We start from the raw sequence: 19,977 nt of genomic DNA on the forward strand, positions 1-19,977 counted from the left end.
ATCTCAGAATGCAATTTACAACACTATTTATCAATAGGAGACATATTACATAGTAGACACATACTGTATATTATTCATAAATACGGTATATACAATTATGTGCAAAAGTCACTTGGGAATACATTTCACAATAATGTTAAAAAAAATCCTTTAAGGTGGTAATATATTTAAAAAATAATGATGAAAAAAATGCTGCAGATTTTGTTTTTTTCTCCAGCCCTGTGGAGCTATTTTTGTTTTTTCTGTCTTCCTGGCCATCGGACCTTATTTTATTCTTTTAAACTTAGTATTGCCTAATCTTATTTTTATAATTTTTCTTTTTTCTTTCTTTATCTGGTCAAGCACTTTGAGCTACATCATTTGTATGAAAATGTGCTATAGAAATAAATGTTGTTGTTGTTGTTCTGATGGTGTTTTATTATGATAATGAACATGTGCTTATGGTCATTGTCATGTTGTAGAAAGAATTTAGAGCAGATGCTTCCATGGATGGTTAATGATAGATAAGAATCTGTCGGTACTTCTTAGCAGTAAGCGGGCCATCAGTTTTAATCAATCCCCAACTCAGTTATTAAAAACCTATAGGGAATCTCCACCGTGCTTCACTGCTGTTCAAGTTTTCTTGCATAGTTGACTAGTTTGGCCTTATTTCTAACTTGTGAAAATGTTTTGGTCATAACTCATCCTTGATGATGACTTCTGATAATACTTTTCCAGATCGTAGGTGGGTGTACCAGAGTCCAAATGGATACCCAGTTCTGATTTGATAGTGGTGCTGGATTTTGATTTTGAAGGGAAGTAAGTTTGGTATAATTCTTGTTTACTGCACTCAGTCTCTACAGCCAATAGCTGTTTTCAGTCCTCAGTCATTTCTGCTTCTGCAGTTGACCTTGGACAGTAAAAATATGGCAATACTTGTCTGATGCAAAATTTCTCATTGGGGGAGAATTTCACAACCACCATTGTCTTCTTGTTGTGTTCACTTTTGCTACGGTGTAAGAGTTGCAGATTATACGACTAATAGTCATGAGGGAATCTGAAGCGAAATTTAGTGTGTTACTTTGCTAAAAAAAATATCAACATAATTTGCTTTTGCTTTCTTTGAAATGTGTGCCTGTCTGGAAATATAGACATTAGTTCTAAATGCACCTGCTAATATTTAAATTATGAACTCTGATGAAAAAAAAATCACCCGACTCATTTCTTGTCACATGTAGTCATTTTATTGAGTCATTTTCTGGTAGTACAAATTCAATCATGATAACAGTCTTGGTGGTCTGAATCCTAAAGATGTGTCTGGGACAGAAAAGAAACTCATAGCTCTACAACACTTGGAGATTGCCTATCCTCAACCTCTTCTGTAAGAGTCAACAAACAGCAAAGAACAGTTGCTGACTAATGGCACAGAGTGCCACAGCACAGCTCAGCAGAGTGAAGGCTGAAGTAGCAGTTTTCCGTGTAGTGAGATTTTCCAATAATGAAAACACAGCAATGTGCACAGTGTGATTTTTGTGGTGTTTTTCTTTAAAATATGCAGAATGTAAAATTTAATAAAACCCTGCACCTGATATTAAATTAATTAATTTGATAGATGTACAACAGATAACATGTATTGTGCAGCAGCAGAAAAAAACACAGGTAAACATAGAAATGTGAATAAGGCTTTAGGGAGCGATATGATTTATTTTCATCAAACCCAGCCACAGGGGATGCACAAACCAGTGTGTTTCTTCATGCTGGTCCCAAGCCTGGATAAATGGGGAGGGTTATGTCAGGAAGGGTATCCATGGTAAAATTTTGCCAAGTCATTATTTGGACAACAATACAAATTTCCATACCAGATTAACAACGACCGCCACCAGTACTGTTAGCCAACAGGGTGCTGGCAGAAATTGGGCTACTGTTGGCCGAAGAAGAAGAAAGAGGAGGAGAAGAAGAGTGGGGAGATGTGTCCAGAGGCAGGAGGAGAAGAGGAAGGTAGGAACTTTGAATGTTGGCAGTATGACTGGTAAGGGGAAAGAGTTAGCAGATATGATGGAGAGAAGGGAGGTTGATATATTGTGCATGCAAGAGACTAAATGGAAGGGAAGTAAGGCCAGGTGGATCAGAAGTGGATTCAAATTGTTCTATCATGGTGTGGATGGGAGGAAAAATGGGGTAGGGGTATTCTGAAGGAATAGTATGTCAAGAGTGTTTTGGAGGTGAAAAGAGTGTAGGACAGAGTGATGATTATGAAGCTGGAAATTTAAGGTGTGATGATGAATGTTGTTAGTGCACATACCCCGCAAGTTGGATGTGCAATGGATGAGAAAGAAGATTTCTGGAGTGAGTTGGATAAAGTGATGGACAGTGTACCCAAGAAACAGAGGGTGGTGATTGGAGCAGATTTCAATGGACATCTTGGTGAAGGGAACAGAGCAGATGAGGAGGTGATGGGTAGGTATGGTGTCAAGGAGAGGAATGAAGAAGGTCAGAAGGTAGTGGATATTGCGAAAAGCATGGACATGGTTGTGGTGAAAGCCTATTTTAAGAAGAGGGATGAACATAGGGTGACATACAACAGTGGAGGAAGATGTGCACAGGTAAATTATATCCTATGGAGGTGGGTCAATCTGAAGGAGATTGAAGACTGCAGAGTAGTGGCAGAGGAAGGTGTAGTTAGGCAGCCTTGGGTGGTGGTCTGTAGGATGATGTTGGAGATCAAGAAGAGGAGGAGAGTGAGGGCAGATCCAAGGATCAAATGGTGGAAGTTGAAAAAGGAAGACTGCAAGGTTGAGTTTAGGGAGAAACTGGGAAAGATGTGCAGCAGGTTAGGGTGATAAAGGATAAAGATGGAAACATACTTACAAGCAAGGAGGGTGTGTTGAGCAGATGGAAAGAGTACTTTGAGAGGCTGATGAATGAAGAGAAGGAGAGAGAGAAGAGGTTGGATGATGTGGAGACAGGGAATCAAGAAGTGCAACAGATTAGCAAGGAGGAAGTAAGGACAGCTATGAAGAGGATGAAAAATGGGAAGGCTGTTGGTCCAGATGACATACCGGAAGCGTAGAGGTGTTTAGGAGAGATGGCAGTGAGGATTTTAACCAGATTGTTTAATGGAATCTTGGAAAGTGAGAGGATGCCTGAGGAGTAGGGAGGAAGTATAATGGAACTGATTTTTAAGAATAAAGGGGATATATAGAGCTGTAGTAACTACAGGGGGATAAAATTGATGAGCCACTGCTTGAAGTTATGGGTCAGAGTAGTGGAAGCTAGGTTAAGAAGGGATGATTGGTGAGCAGCAGTATGATTTCATACCAGGAAAGAGCACCACAGATGCAGTGTTTGCTCTAAGGGTGTTGATGGAGAAGTATAGAGAAGGCCAGAAGAAGTGGCATTGTGTCTTTGTGGACCTGGAGAAAGAATCTGACAGGGTGCCTTGAGAGCAGTTGTGGTATTGTATGAGTAATTAGGGAAAAGCAGAAAAGTACATAAGACTTGTACAAGATATATACGAGGGAAGTGTGACAGTGGTAAGGTCTGCAGTAGGAGTGACAGATACATTCCAGGTGGAGGTGGGATTACATCAGGGACAGGTCAGATTAGACAGGAGTCCCTGTGGGCTATGATGTTTGCTGTTGACATTGTGATCTGTAACGAGAGTAGGGAGCAGATTGATGAGACCCTGGAGAAGTGAAGATACGCTCTAGAGAGGAGAGGAATAACGTTCAATAGGACCAAGACAGAATACATGTGTGTACGGTACAGAGTAACGGGGATTGTGGAAGAGAGGTAAAAAAGAGAGTGCAGGCAGGGTGGAATGGGTGGAGAAGAGTGTCAAGAGTAATTTGTGACAGCCGGGTATCAGCAAGAGTGAAAGGGAAGGTCTATAGGATGGTAGTGAGACCAGCTATGTTATATGGGTTGCAGACAGTGGCACTAACCAAAAAACAGGTGACAGAGCTGGAGATAGCTGAGTTAAAGATGTTAAGATTTGCACTGGGTGTGACGAGGATGGACAGGATTAGAAATAAGTACTTAAGAGGGTCAGCTCAAGTCAGACGGTTTGGAGACAAAGTCAGAGAGGCAAGATTGCATCGGTATGGACATGTGCAGAGGAGAGATGCTGAGTATATTAGGAGAAGGATACTAAGGATAGAGCTGCCAGGGAAGAGGAAAAGAGGAAGACCTAAGAGAAGGTTTATGGATGTGGTGAGACAGGACATACAGGTAATGGATGTAACAGAGTAAGACGTAGAGGACAGAAAGATATGAAAAAAGATGATCTGTTGTGGCAACCCCTAACAGGAGCAGCCAAAAGAAGAAGAAAAAAGAAGATCATTTATTTTCCACCAGAAAACTTTTAAAATCTGCCAAAACTGTTTTAATGAGTTGTGTATTTCACAATAGCGAAATTGACAATAGATGTAATGTTAGTGTTAGTTGTGTGAAACCTGGCCATTTGTTATCATTCTAGCCAGTGTTTAGTGATATAATGATCAGTGTCACACTATAATTCAAATTTAGTTTTTAAGAAGAGTATCCCATCTACATTAAAGCCTGTTCATTTTATGATATAAGATACCACCTTGAACCGAACAGCAATCTGCTGAATATACCCTATCTAAGTGTTTTTGATTGATACAGTATAGGTTACTGTGGGCTGTTGAGGAACGATGACTGATGTTATCCTTATCTTTTATTTGCTAATATTTTATTTGTGCAAGTCTCAAGAAATCAAATAAAAATGCATCCTGTGTTGTTATGACTTTAAATTGTGTACTTACTTAATGCATTACAGAAGAATATCTTAAATGTGAACAGCTATGTTGGAGCCTAACAATACTAGGCAACACATAAAAGTGTCACAAAGCCATTCTGTCAGTTATAAAACTGTTCACTGTTTAATGTTGCCGACACTGACCATGATGTTTCATTAGAGCTATTCCAGATTGCACAGTGGCCAGCATTTGAGGAGAGGCATTTGTTTTTCTCGTAAAACGTCTCCACATATCGAAAGTACAGTGCTGTGCTTCTCTGCCAACAAGCAGTTCTGCCCTCCCTCTTCGTGGATCTGCTCCACCTGCCTGTTGAAAGTATTGACTAACTGGCATATTTGTACGGCCTTTCAGTCTCACACTGTACACTCCTTACCTCCCCTAAAATCCAAATCTAATCATGGTTATTGTATTTCATTCTGTTAGCACTGCATTTACACTGCATGTCCAAAAGTGCTTCCTTCAGCTTACCTGACAAGAATTCTAATGAATATCAGAATATTTCTGCATATGCCATGAGCAGCATCTTCAGAGTGGCAAAGTGGCAAAGAATACAAGCAAGCAGAAGACCAAAACTTTGATCTTTAAGTGACACTTTTGATGTAAATAGCTAAATCATTTTAGAACAGCATGTGCTTAGTTAGGCTTTTTTTTCTGTGTTAGTACGGACACATTCTGCCTTGCTGTCAATTAAAACTTGACATATTAGCAGCAGAATATGCCTTATGAAGTTTTACGTGGTAATTAATTATCTGAAACAGTAGCACATTACAGCTACAATTTTAATTAGGCCATTATTCTGTACTTAATTTGGCCTTGTTTTTTTACCATTGTTTCCAAAAACACGATCAGTTAGCAACAAAATGTCCTTTGTGGTGTCTTAAGTGGTAATTAACTATAAATAAGTGTGTACGAAATTAATTAAAAAGTGCAGTCATTTTCTATAAGTTATAGCTGTGCCTTCAGTCCAAGATCACACATCTCTGCCTTCTGGGCCTCTGAATGCATCAAATTTTTGCCAGATTGGTTGTACAGGAGATCACATATGATATTGACTATCATCCATATAGGCATTACATACAAACAGTACCATCATATAGTCATTTTCAATATTTTTGCCTCACATTTGACTTTTTAACTTTTTAACTGAAGTTTTTGCATTTTATTCTAGAAGCTAGAACAAACATTTATTGATTTGATTAATGCTATAAACATTTGCTATGCTAGCAAGCCAAAAAAAGCATTATAGCACATGACATTAGCCAAAGAAGTAAAAAATGAAAACTGTAAATGATAAATTCTAATCAATGCTAACACATTTTTATGTTTTTTAAATACAACATGGAAAATAATTTTAACCATTTTACTCCTTTTCTGATTTAGGCATTGATATTTACCTTAAATATAAACTATAATGAAGAATAAAGTGAAGATTATGGTTAAACATATACTGGATCCCTTTTTCTAATTTAGCCACATCTCAGGATGTTATTGTGATGTCCTGTGGAGTAAAACACACTCTGGAGCCACTTGTCCGGGGGAGTCTTCCAAATGGCAACTGTTTTTTCATTTGATATGCCACGGTATAAATGGTGCCCTACCGCCACCCGTTGTCTGGGTCACAGGGACACCTCCAAAATGACAAAAATAATCCACTTGCGTCCTATCCGCCTCTTGCCTATTCTTTAACTGTTTGCTACCTTCTCAACCTGATGCCGTCTTTTTCTTGCTCTAACAAAAGCTACCACTTCCGACTCCCCCTCCTGAGTCTCTCTCTTAGCCCTTAATTTAAGACCATCTATTTGATACCTGGTCTTTCATCTCAGCCTCCTGAATTCCCCAGACTGTCTTCCTGGAAGGGGAAGGTGTTCTCATGCTTATGAAATGTGTGGTCCGTCTGGAGGCTCATAAATTCTACCTGTACAAATAGTGTAAGTCCTCACTTCTGATGTCACAGATAGACTACCAAAGTAGAACATTCAAACTTAGTGGGGGTACAGCTTACATTGAAGCACTCTTGTGCATTCATTTACATTGAGATTAATGCAGAACCTTCAAACACCCTCCCACAAATTGCACACCTCCAGAGAAGCACTTAATAAAAGCTCTTACTTGAGCTAGTAGGGTCATAAATGTGCCCAAGCAACAACAGGCATATGCAGATTCCCCTTAAACTTTATTATTTTTAAAATAAAAGTATTGCTCAGACTTATTTGATAAATACGATCTTACCAAATAATTATCACCATAAATGCTGGATATTATCAATTTTATTTTCCACAGCAAACTGGCAAAGTGAACAGATTGAAATTGAGAGGTAAATTGTTGAATTCCATCAATAATGTGTTCTAAACTGGGCCTAAAATTTGAAGTCTAAATACTGTGACAGTAGGGGGCGCTGTCGCTCCTCCAAACCTGCAGACAACACGTTCAGACACCAGGTAAAAGTCCCAGAAATGATTTTAATCTCTTCAATAATCTGCACAAAGCACCTCCACCTCCATAATACACAAAAATTATCAATAATCAGTACAATAATAAATCCTCCTCTCCACCCAGCAGCTCTGTCACACTTCCTCCCAACTCCGGCTCCGTCTGCTGGGTTTCCCATTGTCCTTTTTATAGTCCTCGACCTGGAAGTGCTTCTGTCCCTCAGTCCATGTGATTCCATAGCACTTCCGGGTCAGATGAAAACTTTTCTTTTCCTTCATCCCGGAAGTACTTCATTTCTTCTGGAAATTACTTCATTTCTTCAATACTTCCGGGCTATAAGGAAAATATAAATCCCTGTGCCTCACTGCAGCGTCCCCTGGCAGCCCCGACGGTATCCAGCAGGGCTGTGAAGCTGAACTCCATTGTCCATGATGCCCTGCGGGAATTTGGGGCACCTCCATGTTGCAGAGAGGACTCCATCTAGCGGCCTGGGGCTGTTGGCCGGGATAAACTGCCGGCCATCTCTCACAATATATTATGGCTTATATAGAATTATAGCTCCAAAGTTGAGAGAAAGGCATAATGTTTACACTAAATAAAATCAGTATTGCCAGTTTGTTATCAGATTTGACTCAGCTACAGGGTTATGACTACTTGAAGTGGTAAAGCTTCAAATATGACAGAGATCAGAAATCACCCTCATTGTTTTTATAATGGCCCTGCACCACTTGATGTGGTGCCATATTATATCTAGAGAGATTTATTTTAATTTATGCAAGCATAATAAAATAATAAAGCACACTGTAGCAGTTGATGACACTTGTTCTACCCCTGATATGCTGCCAGTGTAGTACTGAGATGCAAAAAGTCTGTATTCTAAATTGGAATATTCTTAAGCTATCCTCCAATTTTCATGAAAATGACTGGAACAAACATACGTAGAAATAGATGCCAATTCAGTTTAACTTAAGTAGAGAAACTTAACAAAATACCTGACGTAGCTCAAGAGAATAAAAAAGTATATATATACAGGTATATATATATTGTGATAAAGGTGCTATATAGCGCCCGACCCGGCACAGACTACGCAGAGGCACGTGTTCACACTCAAAGGGCTTTTTATTTTCTTCAGCCATGGGCACACGCCTTCCCTGTGTCCCACAGGCCCAAGCACAAAATAACCCACACAACCAAATGCTTCCTAACACCACCACTCCTCCCAGGCAACCTTGTCCTCTTCCTCCCGATTCTCGCCTTGATTGCTGGGAGGCAGGCCCTTTTATACCCCACCCGGAAGTGTTCCAGGTGCCTGACCAGCTGGTCTTAATTGCACCTCCGGGTGGGGCTGATAAACCTTCCAGTGTGGTGGCTGGTTCTCCGCAGCACCCCCTAGTGGCCACCCCATCTCCCAACCGGGCTGCTGTGGTGGACTCCATGTCCCAAACAGGTCTGGGGGCGTTGCCCCAATGTCCCTCGGGCCAACACCGCCAGACATGGCCACCACGGCCACAGTTTTAACACCGCCGAACCCCTCCAGTTCGGCCCCGGCACATGCGGAAGCAGGCAGGGAACGCCTGCCCCTTCGCCCCCTCTGAGGAGGGCTTGTGACGGTTTCGCCCCTCTGCAGTGCAGCCCTCCTTCGGTTCTAGGCCGTCAGGCATACACTGCGCTATGTACGGGGATTCCAGTTTCCTCTTCCGGTTCCCCCTTTTCCTTCGGGACCCACTGGCGGTCTGAGTTCCCCTATGAGAAAAGAAGGGACCCCGCACCGCCTGCGTCCCTTTGGACTGCCGCAAGACCGGCACTGGCGGTCGGAGCGGGGTTGTTTGGCAGCCGGTTTCCACCAGCTGCCTCCCCGCACGCTAGTCCGCCTTGCTGTCAGTCATCACAGCAGCCTCTCATGTGGTGGGCGGGTCCGCCTGACAGGCAGTATTGACCAATGCTGCTGCCGATGCGTCCCGCCCCCTTTTCTCTGCGGTGCCGGCTTCACTTACCTGCACCGCTTTGTCCTGCCGGTGGGAGGCTGGCCACCCGCCGTCACAAAGACATTCAGACAGGGCCCCGCGGGATACCGAGCTTCTTCTCCAGCCCTCCTTCGCTTCCCGCAGGACCTGAAAAACTTGCAAAAGGGACTGTAGGGCGAAGACAACAGAGTTCACCTCCCCTACAGCCCAGGAAATATTAATAGTGGCGGCCGGCGGTGGATTTGGGCTCTCCGTGTCGCCCTCCACCACCCGTGTGCCAAGAAGACCCTGTGGATCCCCCACAGGCCCCTTCGGGTAGTCTGGAGGAGAGAGAGGGCGTCCGTCATCCCCGCCTGCCGATCCTCCGTGGCGGGTGATTGACACACGTCACCCCCATTTACCTGTTTTGCGGAGCCGCTCCTGCCCCACTTGCAGGGACGCCGTGCTGGGAAGTTCGTCCGGGCTCTCCTCCGCCAGCCGCTGGCTCAGGCCGAAGGGAAGACACAGCTCCGCCTTGCTCTCCTCCGAGCTGGCTCCGCCGTCACGCCATGGACACCCGCCCCCCTGCCCGCACCTGGTGCTTCGCCCCTCGACGTCCAGGAGGTAGGTCGACCCACATGCGGAAAAATAAACCTGCGGCCCGTCACCTACCTCCGGTGGCATCCCGTGTGGCGGACTGGCGTGCCGGCGTCTGCCAGTTGGCCTCTGTGTCCGCCCGGCTTTTTTCTTCCCCATTGCAAAACGCCTACAGCAGCTCCTTGCTGGCTTCAGTTGGGTACTCCGCGCTAGCTTGCGCGTGCCTGCTTGCTGCCCCTGCCGCGTGTGCGCGCTTCGCGCTGTACCGCGTGTGCTGGCTTGCGGCTCCTGCCGCGTGTGCGCGCTTCAGTGCGCTGTGCTGTGCTGTGCAGTCCTGCCTGACTGCTTGCCTGTAGCTGCGTCGGGAGCGTGCTCTCTGACGCCGCTGAACCGAGAACCGTGCCCCGCGCTGTTTCACTTCGCTATGCCGGGTCAGCAAGAGTAAATAACGCAGGTTCTGACCCAAATGGACGGGCCGGGATCCGCACGACTACGCCAGTGTGATAAAGGCGCAGACTACGCAGAGGCATGTGTTCACACTCAAAGGGCTTTTTATTTTCTTCAGCCGTGGGCACACGCCTTCCCCGTGTCCCACAGGCCCAACACAGTCTAAAGCACAAAATAACCCACACAACCAAACACTTCCTGGCACCACCACTCCTTGATTGCTGGGAGGCGGGCCTTTTTATACCCCACCCGGAAGTGTTCCAGGTGCCTGACCAGCTGGTCTTAATTGGGGCTGATAAACCGTCCAGCGTGGTGGCTGGTTGTCCGCAGCACCCCCTAGCGGCCACCCCATCTCCCAACCAGGCTGCTGTGGTGGACTCCATGTCCCATGGAGCCACGGGGAAGATTGAGGAGAGATCCACTGCTAGGGAGGCTGCCCCCAAGCACCCCGGGGAAGGTACTGCAATGTCCATGATGGCTCCCCTGGGACAGATGCAGCAGAGGCGTCCCGGCCGGGCATGGGACCTGGCTGTCCGTCACAATATATATATATTTATATATATTGTAACAGAGATAGGAGGAGACAGCAAAAAGGTTTGGGGTTTTCCGGCCCCGTATATTGTCTGCAATCCACAATAAATTGAAAAGAATGGTCAAAATTATAAACACAAAACTTGTTCATAAACGCGACGCCGAAACATGGCGTCGGTGGCCATTTTATGGAGGAGGAGCCGGAAGTGGAGGAATGCTGGGAAGGAACCGTGAGGGAGGATGGGGTCGATGACGTCAGGAAAATGGCGGAGGAAGGGTGGAAGTAACCGTAGTGCGGGCAAACCCGGCTTATGGTGGCGGAGCATCTTTTTTCCTGAAAGGAAGCATAGGGAGAAAGATAGTACCCCGCCATTCCCTGCTGGCGAATGTCTTCCCAGGTGTGTCAAGATCCTTCCGTGAACTCCCACTCGCGCGTGCATGACAATATATATATATATATACAGTGGTGTGAAAAACTATTTGCCCCGTTCCTGATTTCTTATTCTTTTGCATGTTTGTCACACAAAATTTGTTTCTGATTATCAAACACATTTAACAATTAGTCTAATATAAAACAAGTAAACACAAAATGCAGTTTTTAAATTATGTTTTTTATTATTTAGAGGGAAAAAAAAATCCAAACCTACATGGCCCTGTGTGAAAAAGTAATTGCCACCTGAACCTAATAACTGGTTGGGACACCCTTAGCAGCAATAACTGCAATCAAGCGTTTGCGATAACTTGCAATGAGTCTTTAACAGCGCTCTGGAGGAATTTTGGCCCACTCATCTTTGCAGAATTGTTGTAATTCAGCTTTATTTTAGGGTTTTTAGCATGAACCGCCTTTTTAAGGTCATGCCATAGCATCTCAATTGGATTCAGGTCAGGACTTTGACTAGGCCACTCCAAAGTCTTCATTTTGTTTTTCTTCAGCCATTCAGAGGTGGATTTGCTGGTGTGTTTTGTATCATTGTCCTGTTGCAGCACCCAAGATCGCTTCAGCTTGAGTTGACGAACAGATGGCCGGACATTCTCCTTCAGGATTTTTGGTAGACAGTAGAATTCATGGTTCCATCTATCACAGCAAGCCTTCCAGGTCTTGAAGCAGCAAAACAACCCCAGACCATCACACTACCACCACCATATTTTACTGTTGGTATGATGTTCTTTTTCTGAAATGCTGTGTTCCTTTTACGCCAGATGTACGGGACATTTGCCTTCCAAAAAGTTCAACTTTTGTCTCATCAGTCCACAAGGTATTTTCCCAAAAGTCTTGGCAATCATTGAGATGTTTCTTAGGAAAATTGAGACGAGCCCTAATGTTCTTTTTGCTTAACAGTGGTTTGTGTCTTGGAAATCTGCCATGCAGGCCGTTTTTGCCCAGTCTCTTTCTTATGGTGGAGTCGTGAACACTGACCTTAATTGAGGCAAGTGAGGCCTGCAGTTCTTTAGACGTTGTCCTGGGGTCTTTTGTGACCTCTCAGATGAGTCGTCTCTGCGCTCTTGGGGTAATTTTGGTCGGCCGGCCACTCCTGGGAAGGTTCACCACTGTTCCATGTTTTTGCCATTTGTGGATAATGGCTCTCACTGTGGTTCGCTGGAGTCCCAAAGCTTTAGAAATGGCTTTATAACCTTTACCAGACTGATAGATCTCAATTACTTCTGTTCTCATTTGTTCCTGAATTTCTTTGGATCTTGGCATGATGTCTAGCTTTTGAGGTGCTTTTGGTCTACTTCTCTGTGTCAGGCAGCTCCTATTTAAGTGATTTCTTGATTGAAACAGGTGTGGTAGTAATCAGGCCTGGGGTGGCTACGGAAATTGAACTCAGGTGTGATACACCACAGTTAGGTTATTTTTAACAAGGGGCAAGTACTTTTCACACAGGGCCATGTAGGTTTGGATTTTTTTTCTCTGCTAAAAACCATTATTTAAAAACTGCATTTTGTGTTTACTTGTGTTATATTTGACTAATGGTTAAATGTGTTTGATGATCAGAAACATTTTGTGTGACAAACATGCAAAAGAATAAGAAATCAGGAAGGGGGCAAATCGTTTTTCACACCACTGTATATATATATATATATATATATATATATATATATATATATATATATATATATATATATATATAGAATAGAATTCATCCATTATCCAACCAGCTATATCCTAACTACAGGGTCACGGGGGTTTGCTGGAGCCAATCCCAGCCAACACATGGCGCAAGGCAGGAAACAAACCCCAAGCAGGGCGGCAGCCCATATATACACACATAGGAGGGATGTTCAAAGAGTTTCCACACTTTTATATTTTTGTTGGAAATGGTGAAAGTGGGAGGAGTAGCAACCGGGTATTTAAAAGTTGGTACGATGCTGAGAAAACTGCATCCCAAACGAAGGTGACTATGTAGAAAAGTGATGTTATTTGTTTTTGAAATTCTTAATAAATTCAGATAAAAAAGTCCCTCATATATATATATATATGTGATGGACAGCTGGGTCCCATGCCCGGCTGGGACGCCTCTGCTACTTACGTCCCGGGGGAGCCATCATGGACATTGCAGTACCTTCCCCGGGGCGCATGGGGGCAGTTTCCCTGGCCGTGGATCCCTCCTCAATCTCCCCCGTGGCTCCATGGGACATGGAGTCCACCACAGCAGCCCAGTTGGGAGATAGGGTGGCCGCTAGGGGGTGCTGCGGAGAACCAGCCACCACAATGGACGGTTTATCAGCCCCACCTGGAGGTGCAATTAAGACCAGCTGGTCAGGCACCTGGAACACTTCCGGGTGGGGTTTAAAAGGGCCTGCCTCCCAGCAATCAGGGCCAGAATCGGGAGGAAGAGGACGAGGTTGCCTGGGAGGAGTGGTGGAGGAAGGAAGCGTTTCGTTTGGGTGTATTTTGTGCTTTGGGACTGTGTTGGGCCTGTGGGACACGGGGAAAATGTGTGCCCATGACTGAAGAAAATAAATAAAAACCCTGAGTGTGAACACGTGCCTCTGCGTAATCTGTGCCGGGTCGGGAGCTATAAAGTGCCTTTTTCACAATATATATATATATATATATACAAGCTGATTACTCAGTGGCTTTGCTCACTGAATGCAAGGGATAAAAATAAAATGCAGTACAAAGTATATAAATAATTAAACAGTAAAACATTAACATGTTAGAAGTAAAGATACATTGAGCAGTACTGGAGTGCTTTCGGGTAAAGTACATTTTAAAGGCGCAATAACACGACAGGTAAGTAGCACTAATAGCAGCATAAATGTATTTGGATCATCTCTCGGTAGCAGATCCCTTGTGAAAGGTGCTACACGACCGCTGTGGTATAGAAATTAGATTTTCTATGTGATCCTGCAAATTTCTGCCTGACAACCTTGCACTACGTGCCTGTGGTTTAATAGAAAAATTATTCTGAGAAATGTCCAAACTTAACATGAAGAGGTCGGTACATCTTTTTAGATGTAAACCTGAGGCGTAGCGGGACCACAGCACACGACAAAAGGTCCATTTTTAAATAAATAATCACTACGCTCGCGGCTTAGTGAGGGGACGTGGTAGTGTGGCTGAAGCAGTTCTCAGGGCAATTCGCGGTGTGGGCGTTTCTCACCTAAGTGCACAGGTGAGAAACTGTCCACATCCGTGATTGTTCCTGGGGCCTCTGATTTGGCACAGCTGCCATGCCCTCTTGATAAATAGAAGCACGAGTCAGATAGAGGGGAAGGAAAAGAAAGGAAAGAAAGAACAGACGGACGGGAGGTTGCAGGAGGAAAAAGCAGGAAGCAGTGGGGATAGAGAGAAAGCCGGTGCGGGAGAGCAAGTGAGTGAAGGCTCGCATGCAGCTGTGCAGTCAGCCTGGGTGTTTGGCTGACACCCGGGGCGTAGCAGTTGTGGCCGCTCCCACAGAGTTTGTTTTTATGAAGGACGGGAGTGACCAGAAGGCGGATGACTCTCCGCGTAAGGCCGCGGAAGGCAGCGGGAGTCGGGACTTGGGACATGGTGTCCCCAGCGTGAGAGCCTTGGTCGTTGGGGAATCCCAAGTTGCTGTTCGTAGAGCCTACTGGAGCCAGGGATCACCTTGCTTTGTTGTGCCTCACTGCTAAGCTCATCGGTAACATTACTGATGGTGTAAGGTTCAAAGGCTCACATGAAGACGGTTGGGAGCATGGAACGAACCCGCATTGTCACAAAACCCTCCATCTTTTTAAAAGAATTAATCACAAAAGAAACCTTGAATGTTGCGGGGTTTTAGTGACCTGAACTCACCTTAAGGGCAGTAAGTAGTTGTGTAGTGCTTCTTGATGGCGCTGATTACACTCTTTTGCAAAGATTTCCACTCTCCCAGGAGCCGACGGGGCACTCAAAGTGTCACAAACAGTGCGAGAAGAGAGTACATTGCCCGAAACTGCAAAGCTCTCAACCTGGCGGAGCAGCCCGACATTCCAAACCTCTGCGCGTCCACATTATTCTCACGACCCCTCGCCGCTGAAGGTGGTGTCGTCTTCACATTGTTTACAGCGCAGCACAGTTAAAAAGTAGAAAGACGCAAAGCTGTTTTCTTCATCTCTTCTACTATCAAGTACTGCCAATTAAAAAAAAACTTATAATGTGGCAGTTTCCACAACTGTCACGTGGACAAATAAATAAAACTTCTCTGTCAGAACGTGCATGGCGGCGGACGGCTCAGCGCTAGAGTCCAGAGAGAAGGCCTGGGAGAGGGCGACGCAGGGCGGACTTCTATGGGATAGATCAGCGTGTTTGTGTTTACTTCTTTTCAATATCAGTAATATAACTCTCATACAAATAATAACAATTCGTAAAGACGATATAAAAATGACATCCACAAACAAAGTGATTAGTTCTTGTATTATAATATGTTCTCTGGTCATACATAATTTCCGTTTCAAACGCGGAAAGAATTTTATATATATATATATATATATATTGTAAGAGACAGCCTGCAGCTCAACCCGGCTGGGATGCCCCTGAGATGGAAAGATGAGGGAAGGCCTCTACTTGTGGACACTGCCTCCACCAAAACACTAGATAGCAGCTTCTCTGGAGTGTATCCTGGGCATCCTGGTATTTGGAGTTCAGTTTCTTAGCCCTGCTGGGTACTGTTGGTGCTGCCAGGAGACACTACAGGGGGACCTGTTGAGTCATGCTTTCCCCATAGCCCAGAAGTACTAGTGAGTCATGGGGACGGAAATCCAGAAGTATTTTCGGGCTGAGGAAAAAACTTCTCCATCTGGCTGGCAAGTCACGTAGGTGGTAGGACAGAAGCACTTCTGGGTTGGGCTCTATTTAAAGGACTATTGGGAACCCAGTAAGTGAGCCAGAGTCGGTTGGAGGTGGATGAAGCTTGCTGGGAGGTGTAGGGGAAATATAGAGAGAATTGTAATTATTATTGAGAATTGTGGTGTTATTTGCCTGTTTATCGTGGCTGTGGTGCTTCGGGCACTGTTTAGAGAAGAAAAGGAATGAAAAATACTTCTCATGGCTTTTACCTTGTGTTAAGAGTGTCTGTATGTTGGGTTTAAAGGGGCAACAGCGACCTCTAACATCCACAACATATATTGTCACACACATGCACTTGAGAGACAGGCTAAGTGGTTTAATTGACAAGGAAGGGGATTGATGAAGTTCACTAACCTGTCTTCTTCCCTTATTCAGGTCACCTGAATAGAAACCTGCCTAAAACTCCCTCCTAGCCATGCCTACTAATGATCTCACTTTCGCCTTGAGCACCCATGGACCTCCCTCTTCCTCCAACATGATTATAAAAACCTAGCACCTTCACTTCTTTTATTGTCCCTATTTTGATGCTGAACCAGACAGTTCTCTTGTACTATTATTTTGTTTTCCTGGAAGTGTGCTGAATATATGGAGTGGATTCCCCAACTCTTTTTCTGCCTTATTTTGTCTTTTACTATCCAGATGTCCTACAGATTTACTTTACAAAGGTATCAACTTCTGAACACAGCAGGTCCAGCTTGTTGTGTCTGGAAATGGAACATGCCATTAGAAGTCTGTTCCATCCAAAGTTGTTTGGTTGAAGACACCAACATTCAGATTGACTCATCTTTAGAGAACTCAGATAATGCATCCCCCTCCTAGTCGGAAGTGTGAACGCATTCGGACTGCATTTTAAACTCTAGATCACACATTTTAGCTTTAATTGTAATGTGCTCCTTTTTTAGTATGTATTATTTACAGTACATAAGCCTTCAGATCCCCTCCTATTTTTCCACACTGCATCATCATATCAGATGTAACCTGTCTAGCATTAAATAGTATCTGAAACAGGAGGTTTAAGATGGTTCTCTGCAATACCCATAATGCCACAATACCGTAACTGACCATGATATGTGATAGTTGTTTAAACTTAAAGATCAAACAAGGCTGGCCAGTTTTGAATTGTTCCCAATTTTCATTTCTCCTCACCCAAAATCTTCACCCTTGCCATCTTTGGATGAGTTATTCCTCCAATACAACATGAGATAGCTTCCTTGGTAGTAATGATTACAGTGCTACCACCTACTACAGCTCTTGTTTTTTTTTAAATGTCAGCAATAATTAAAGCATCATCACAAAGATATGCAGGTTAGGTTGTTGACTCTGGCCATGCATACGTCTGTGTGGGCGTACTGGAACCCAATGCAGAGGTGGAGCCTGTTTCATGCCTAATGCTGATGGTATCCCACAACCCTGAACTGGATTAAGCAAGTTGGAGAATAGATGGATGGATATATTTGAATGTGTCCCTGTTAAAGCATCATTGTTGCTCATAGTAAGATTTAGATTAATATCTTGGATTTTTGTATATTTAGGCAATAGTGTTCAGATTTCATAATCTGCCAGGGGACATCATTGTGTAATACATTTAAAAAAGATAGACTACTAAAAAGATTCTATCCTGATACAAAAAAAAAAACATAGAATGGAAACAGACAATATACAATATGGCATGTTATACCTATGACGGTCCAGATCAGCTTCACGTTCTCTTGTCTCTTCATGGAGCATCTTCATCTCAAAACCATCACTAGTCATAGACCGAGTTGGGCACATTCAGCAAGGGGTTGATGCCAAAAGTGTCAGTGCTTTTATTATAATTAATCTAGAGCTACATCAAAATAATTCAGTGATTCAAACCAACAAATACATTATCTATAAAACAAGTCCTGAAATGAAGGTTAAAAAGTCCAAAAAATAAACAATAAATATTTCATAAGATCAAGGTTAAAATCACAAGCAGGAGTCTGTTCCTTAAAACACATAAACCCCAATGCTTCCTTCTTCAACACAACACCTCCTCTCCTAACCACACATGGATCCCTGCAGCCAGAGGTGACAACTTTCAGATAGGTGCAGTCAGCTCTAAATACCTAGCTCCTGTTCCAATTGCTGGTTCTTTGGCATTCTTGGGGTGCTGCGCCAAGCCATGTGTCATGTCTCCCGTCACCTGTCCTTCAGCTTCTGTGGACCACATTGTTTAATGAGCCATTCCTACTCTCTAGTACCTTTCAATAGGAGCGCCCCTCCTGCAGCCCTAGGCTCCTCTCTCTGAGGCTTGCTCCTAACCACCTGCCTCCATTCCTCTGTAGCATAGGGCTCTCCCAGTTCTGCCTCTCACTCTCTCTTTCTTTCTTTTGGTTTTACCTCTGTTCCTTCCTTTTCATTCTGTTCTTTTTCTCCTTCTTCCCATTCCCTCTGTTGTGCAGGCTCCTTTATACAGTCTGATTGGGTGCAGATGTGACCCTCCGCCCACTCTGAGGTGTGAAACCTGACTGTTCCACTCGCATTTGCACGTGAGAGTGCAATCAAGCCAAGCACCACAATCAACCCCAGGGAGGTGCTGTCATTCTTACACTGCACAATCTTGGCTTACAATTATTTATTTAAAACCTGCTCTGCCACATGGACCTCTTATCACAATCTCCAATCACAAACTATTGCTCTGGTTAATTCATGAGTATCAATGTCTTTAAGTTGCCTTTACTTTTTTATAAAGGCATAACATCATACAAACACAAAGGTCAGAGATGGGGTAGTTACTCAGACAAAGTGATCCATTATAAATTACTTCTGTCAGATGGTAACAAGATTTAGTTATTGTTACTTTCTGAAAAAAAAAATCAAATTACATTAAAATATGGACCAATTGGAAAGTTCAAGGATGACACCTGAATGACTTTTCATTATTTTAATTAGGAGAAAGTAACAAACAACAGTGAACAGAATTCAGCAAGCAAACTACATAACTTACAATAGCAGTATACCATGTTAAACATACGAACATGCAAATAGGGTCCTTTACTTCAAACAAAGAATTCTTAAAAAATGAACCTCAATAATTAAAACTAAACACTGAGTCAGTAAACATTAAAATTATCACTATTGATTGTTGATGCACAGGCACTGTTATTACTGTCCATCAATGTTAACAGTTCTAAGTCTGCAGTATATTCATGTTTGGTTCTGTACAAGGCAATTGAGTACCCACTGGGAGTAAGGATCTCCTTAATAGGAGGTGCTGGAGGTGAAGACAGCTCAGGGTCACAGTTGTTCTTCCTGCTCAGTGTTTTCCTTGGCTACAAGAAGAACAGCTCTGTCCTTGGCGTCTTGGCCATAACCACTTCCTGTGTTAACTTCATATTTTTTGGCATAGATCTAACCAACATTTAGGATGTAGATGTACACTGACTGCATAATGTTCATAGAATGAAATCCTCTGATGTATTTTTTTCTCTACTAGGCACTACTTTCTAATCTTTTAAGTTACCAGAGTTTTATCATACCTTGGTTGCATTATACAACCTGGAAGGGGAGTAGAGTGGGATTTGGATTGTCTATTTTCATTTTACTGCACCAGTGAGGAAAGTGGAAGCTAGAAGAAAGCCTAGTTTTGGACATCAGTTTAGGGCTGGTATTAGAAAACAATGGAAGAAAGACATTTGGTGATGCTGAGCTTAACAGCAGGAATTGGAGATGAAGCATATTTTGTAAAAAAGTAGTCATTCAATCATGGCCGGAAACAAATAAAAAAAATCAAATAGTGAAGTCCAAAAAAAAGATGTGGGGTGCCATGATTTTTTTCAAATAAAAGTGAAGCAATATAGTTTGGCAGAATAACAATAAGATTTTGAGGCACAAAAAATTGTATAGAAAAACAACATGAGGAATCCAGAGTTTTTTACATGAAAATAATGTTCGATAACACGTGAAGTTAAAATAAGTGTAGTAATAATAAGCGTGGTAATAATAAAAA

The sequence above is a fragment of the Polypterus senegalus genome, chromosome 8, assembly GCF_016835505.1.
Source record: "Polypterus senegalus isolate Bchr_013 chromosome 8, ASM1683550v1, whole genome shotgun sequence".
Taxonomy (NCBI): Eukaryota; Metazoa; Chordata; class Cladistia; order Polypteriformes; family Polypteridae; genus Polypterus; species Polypterus senegalus.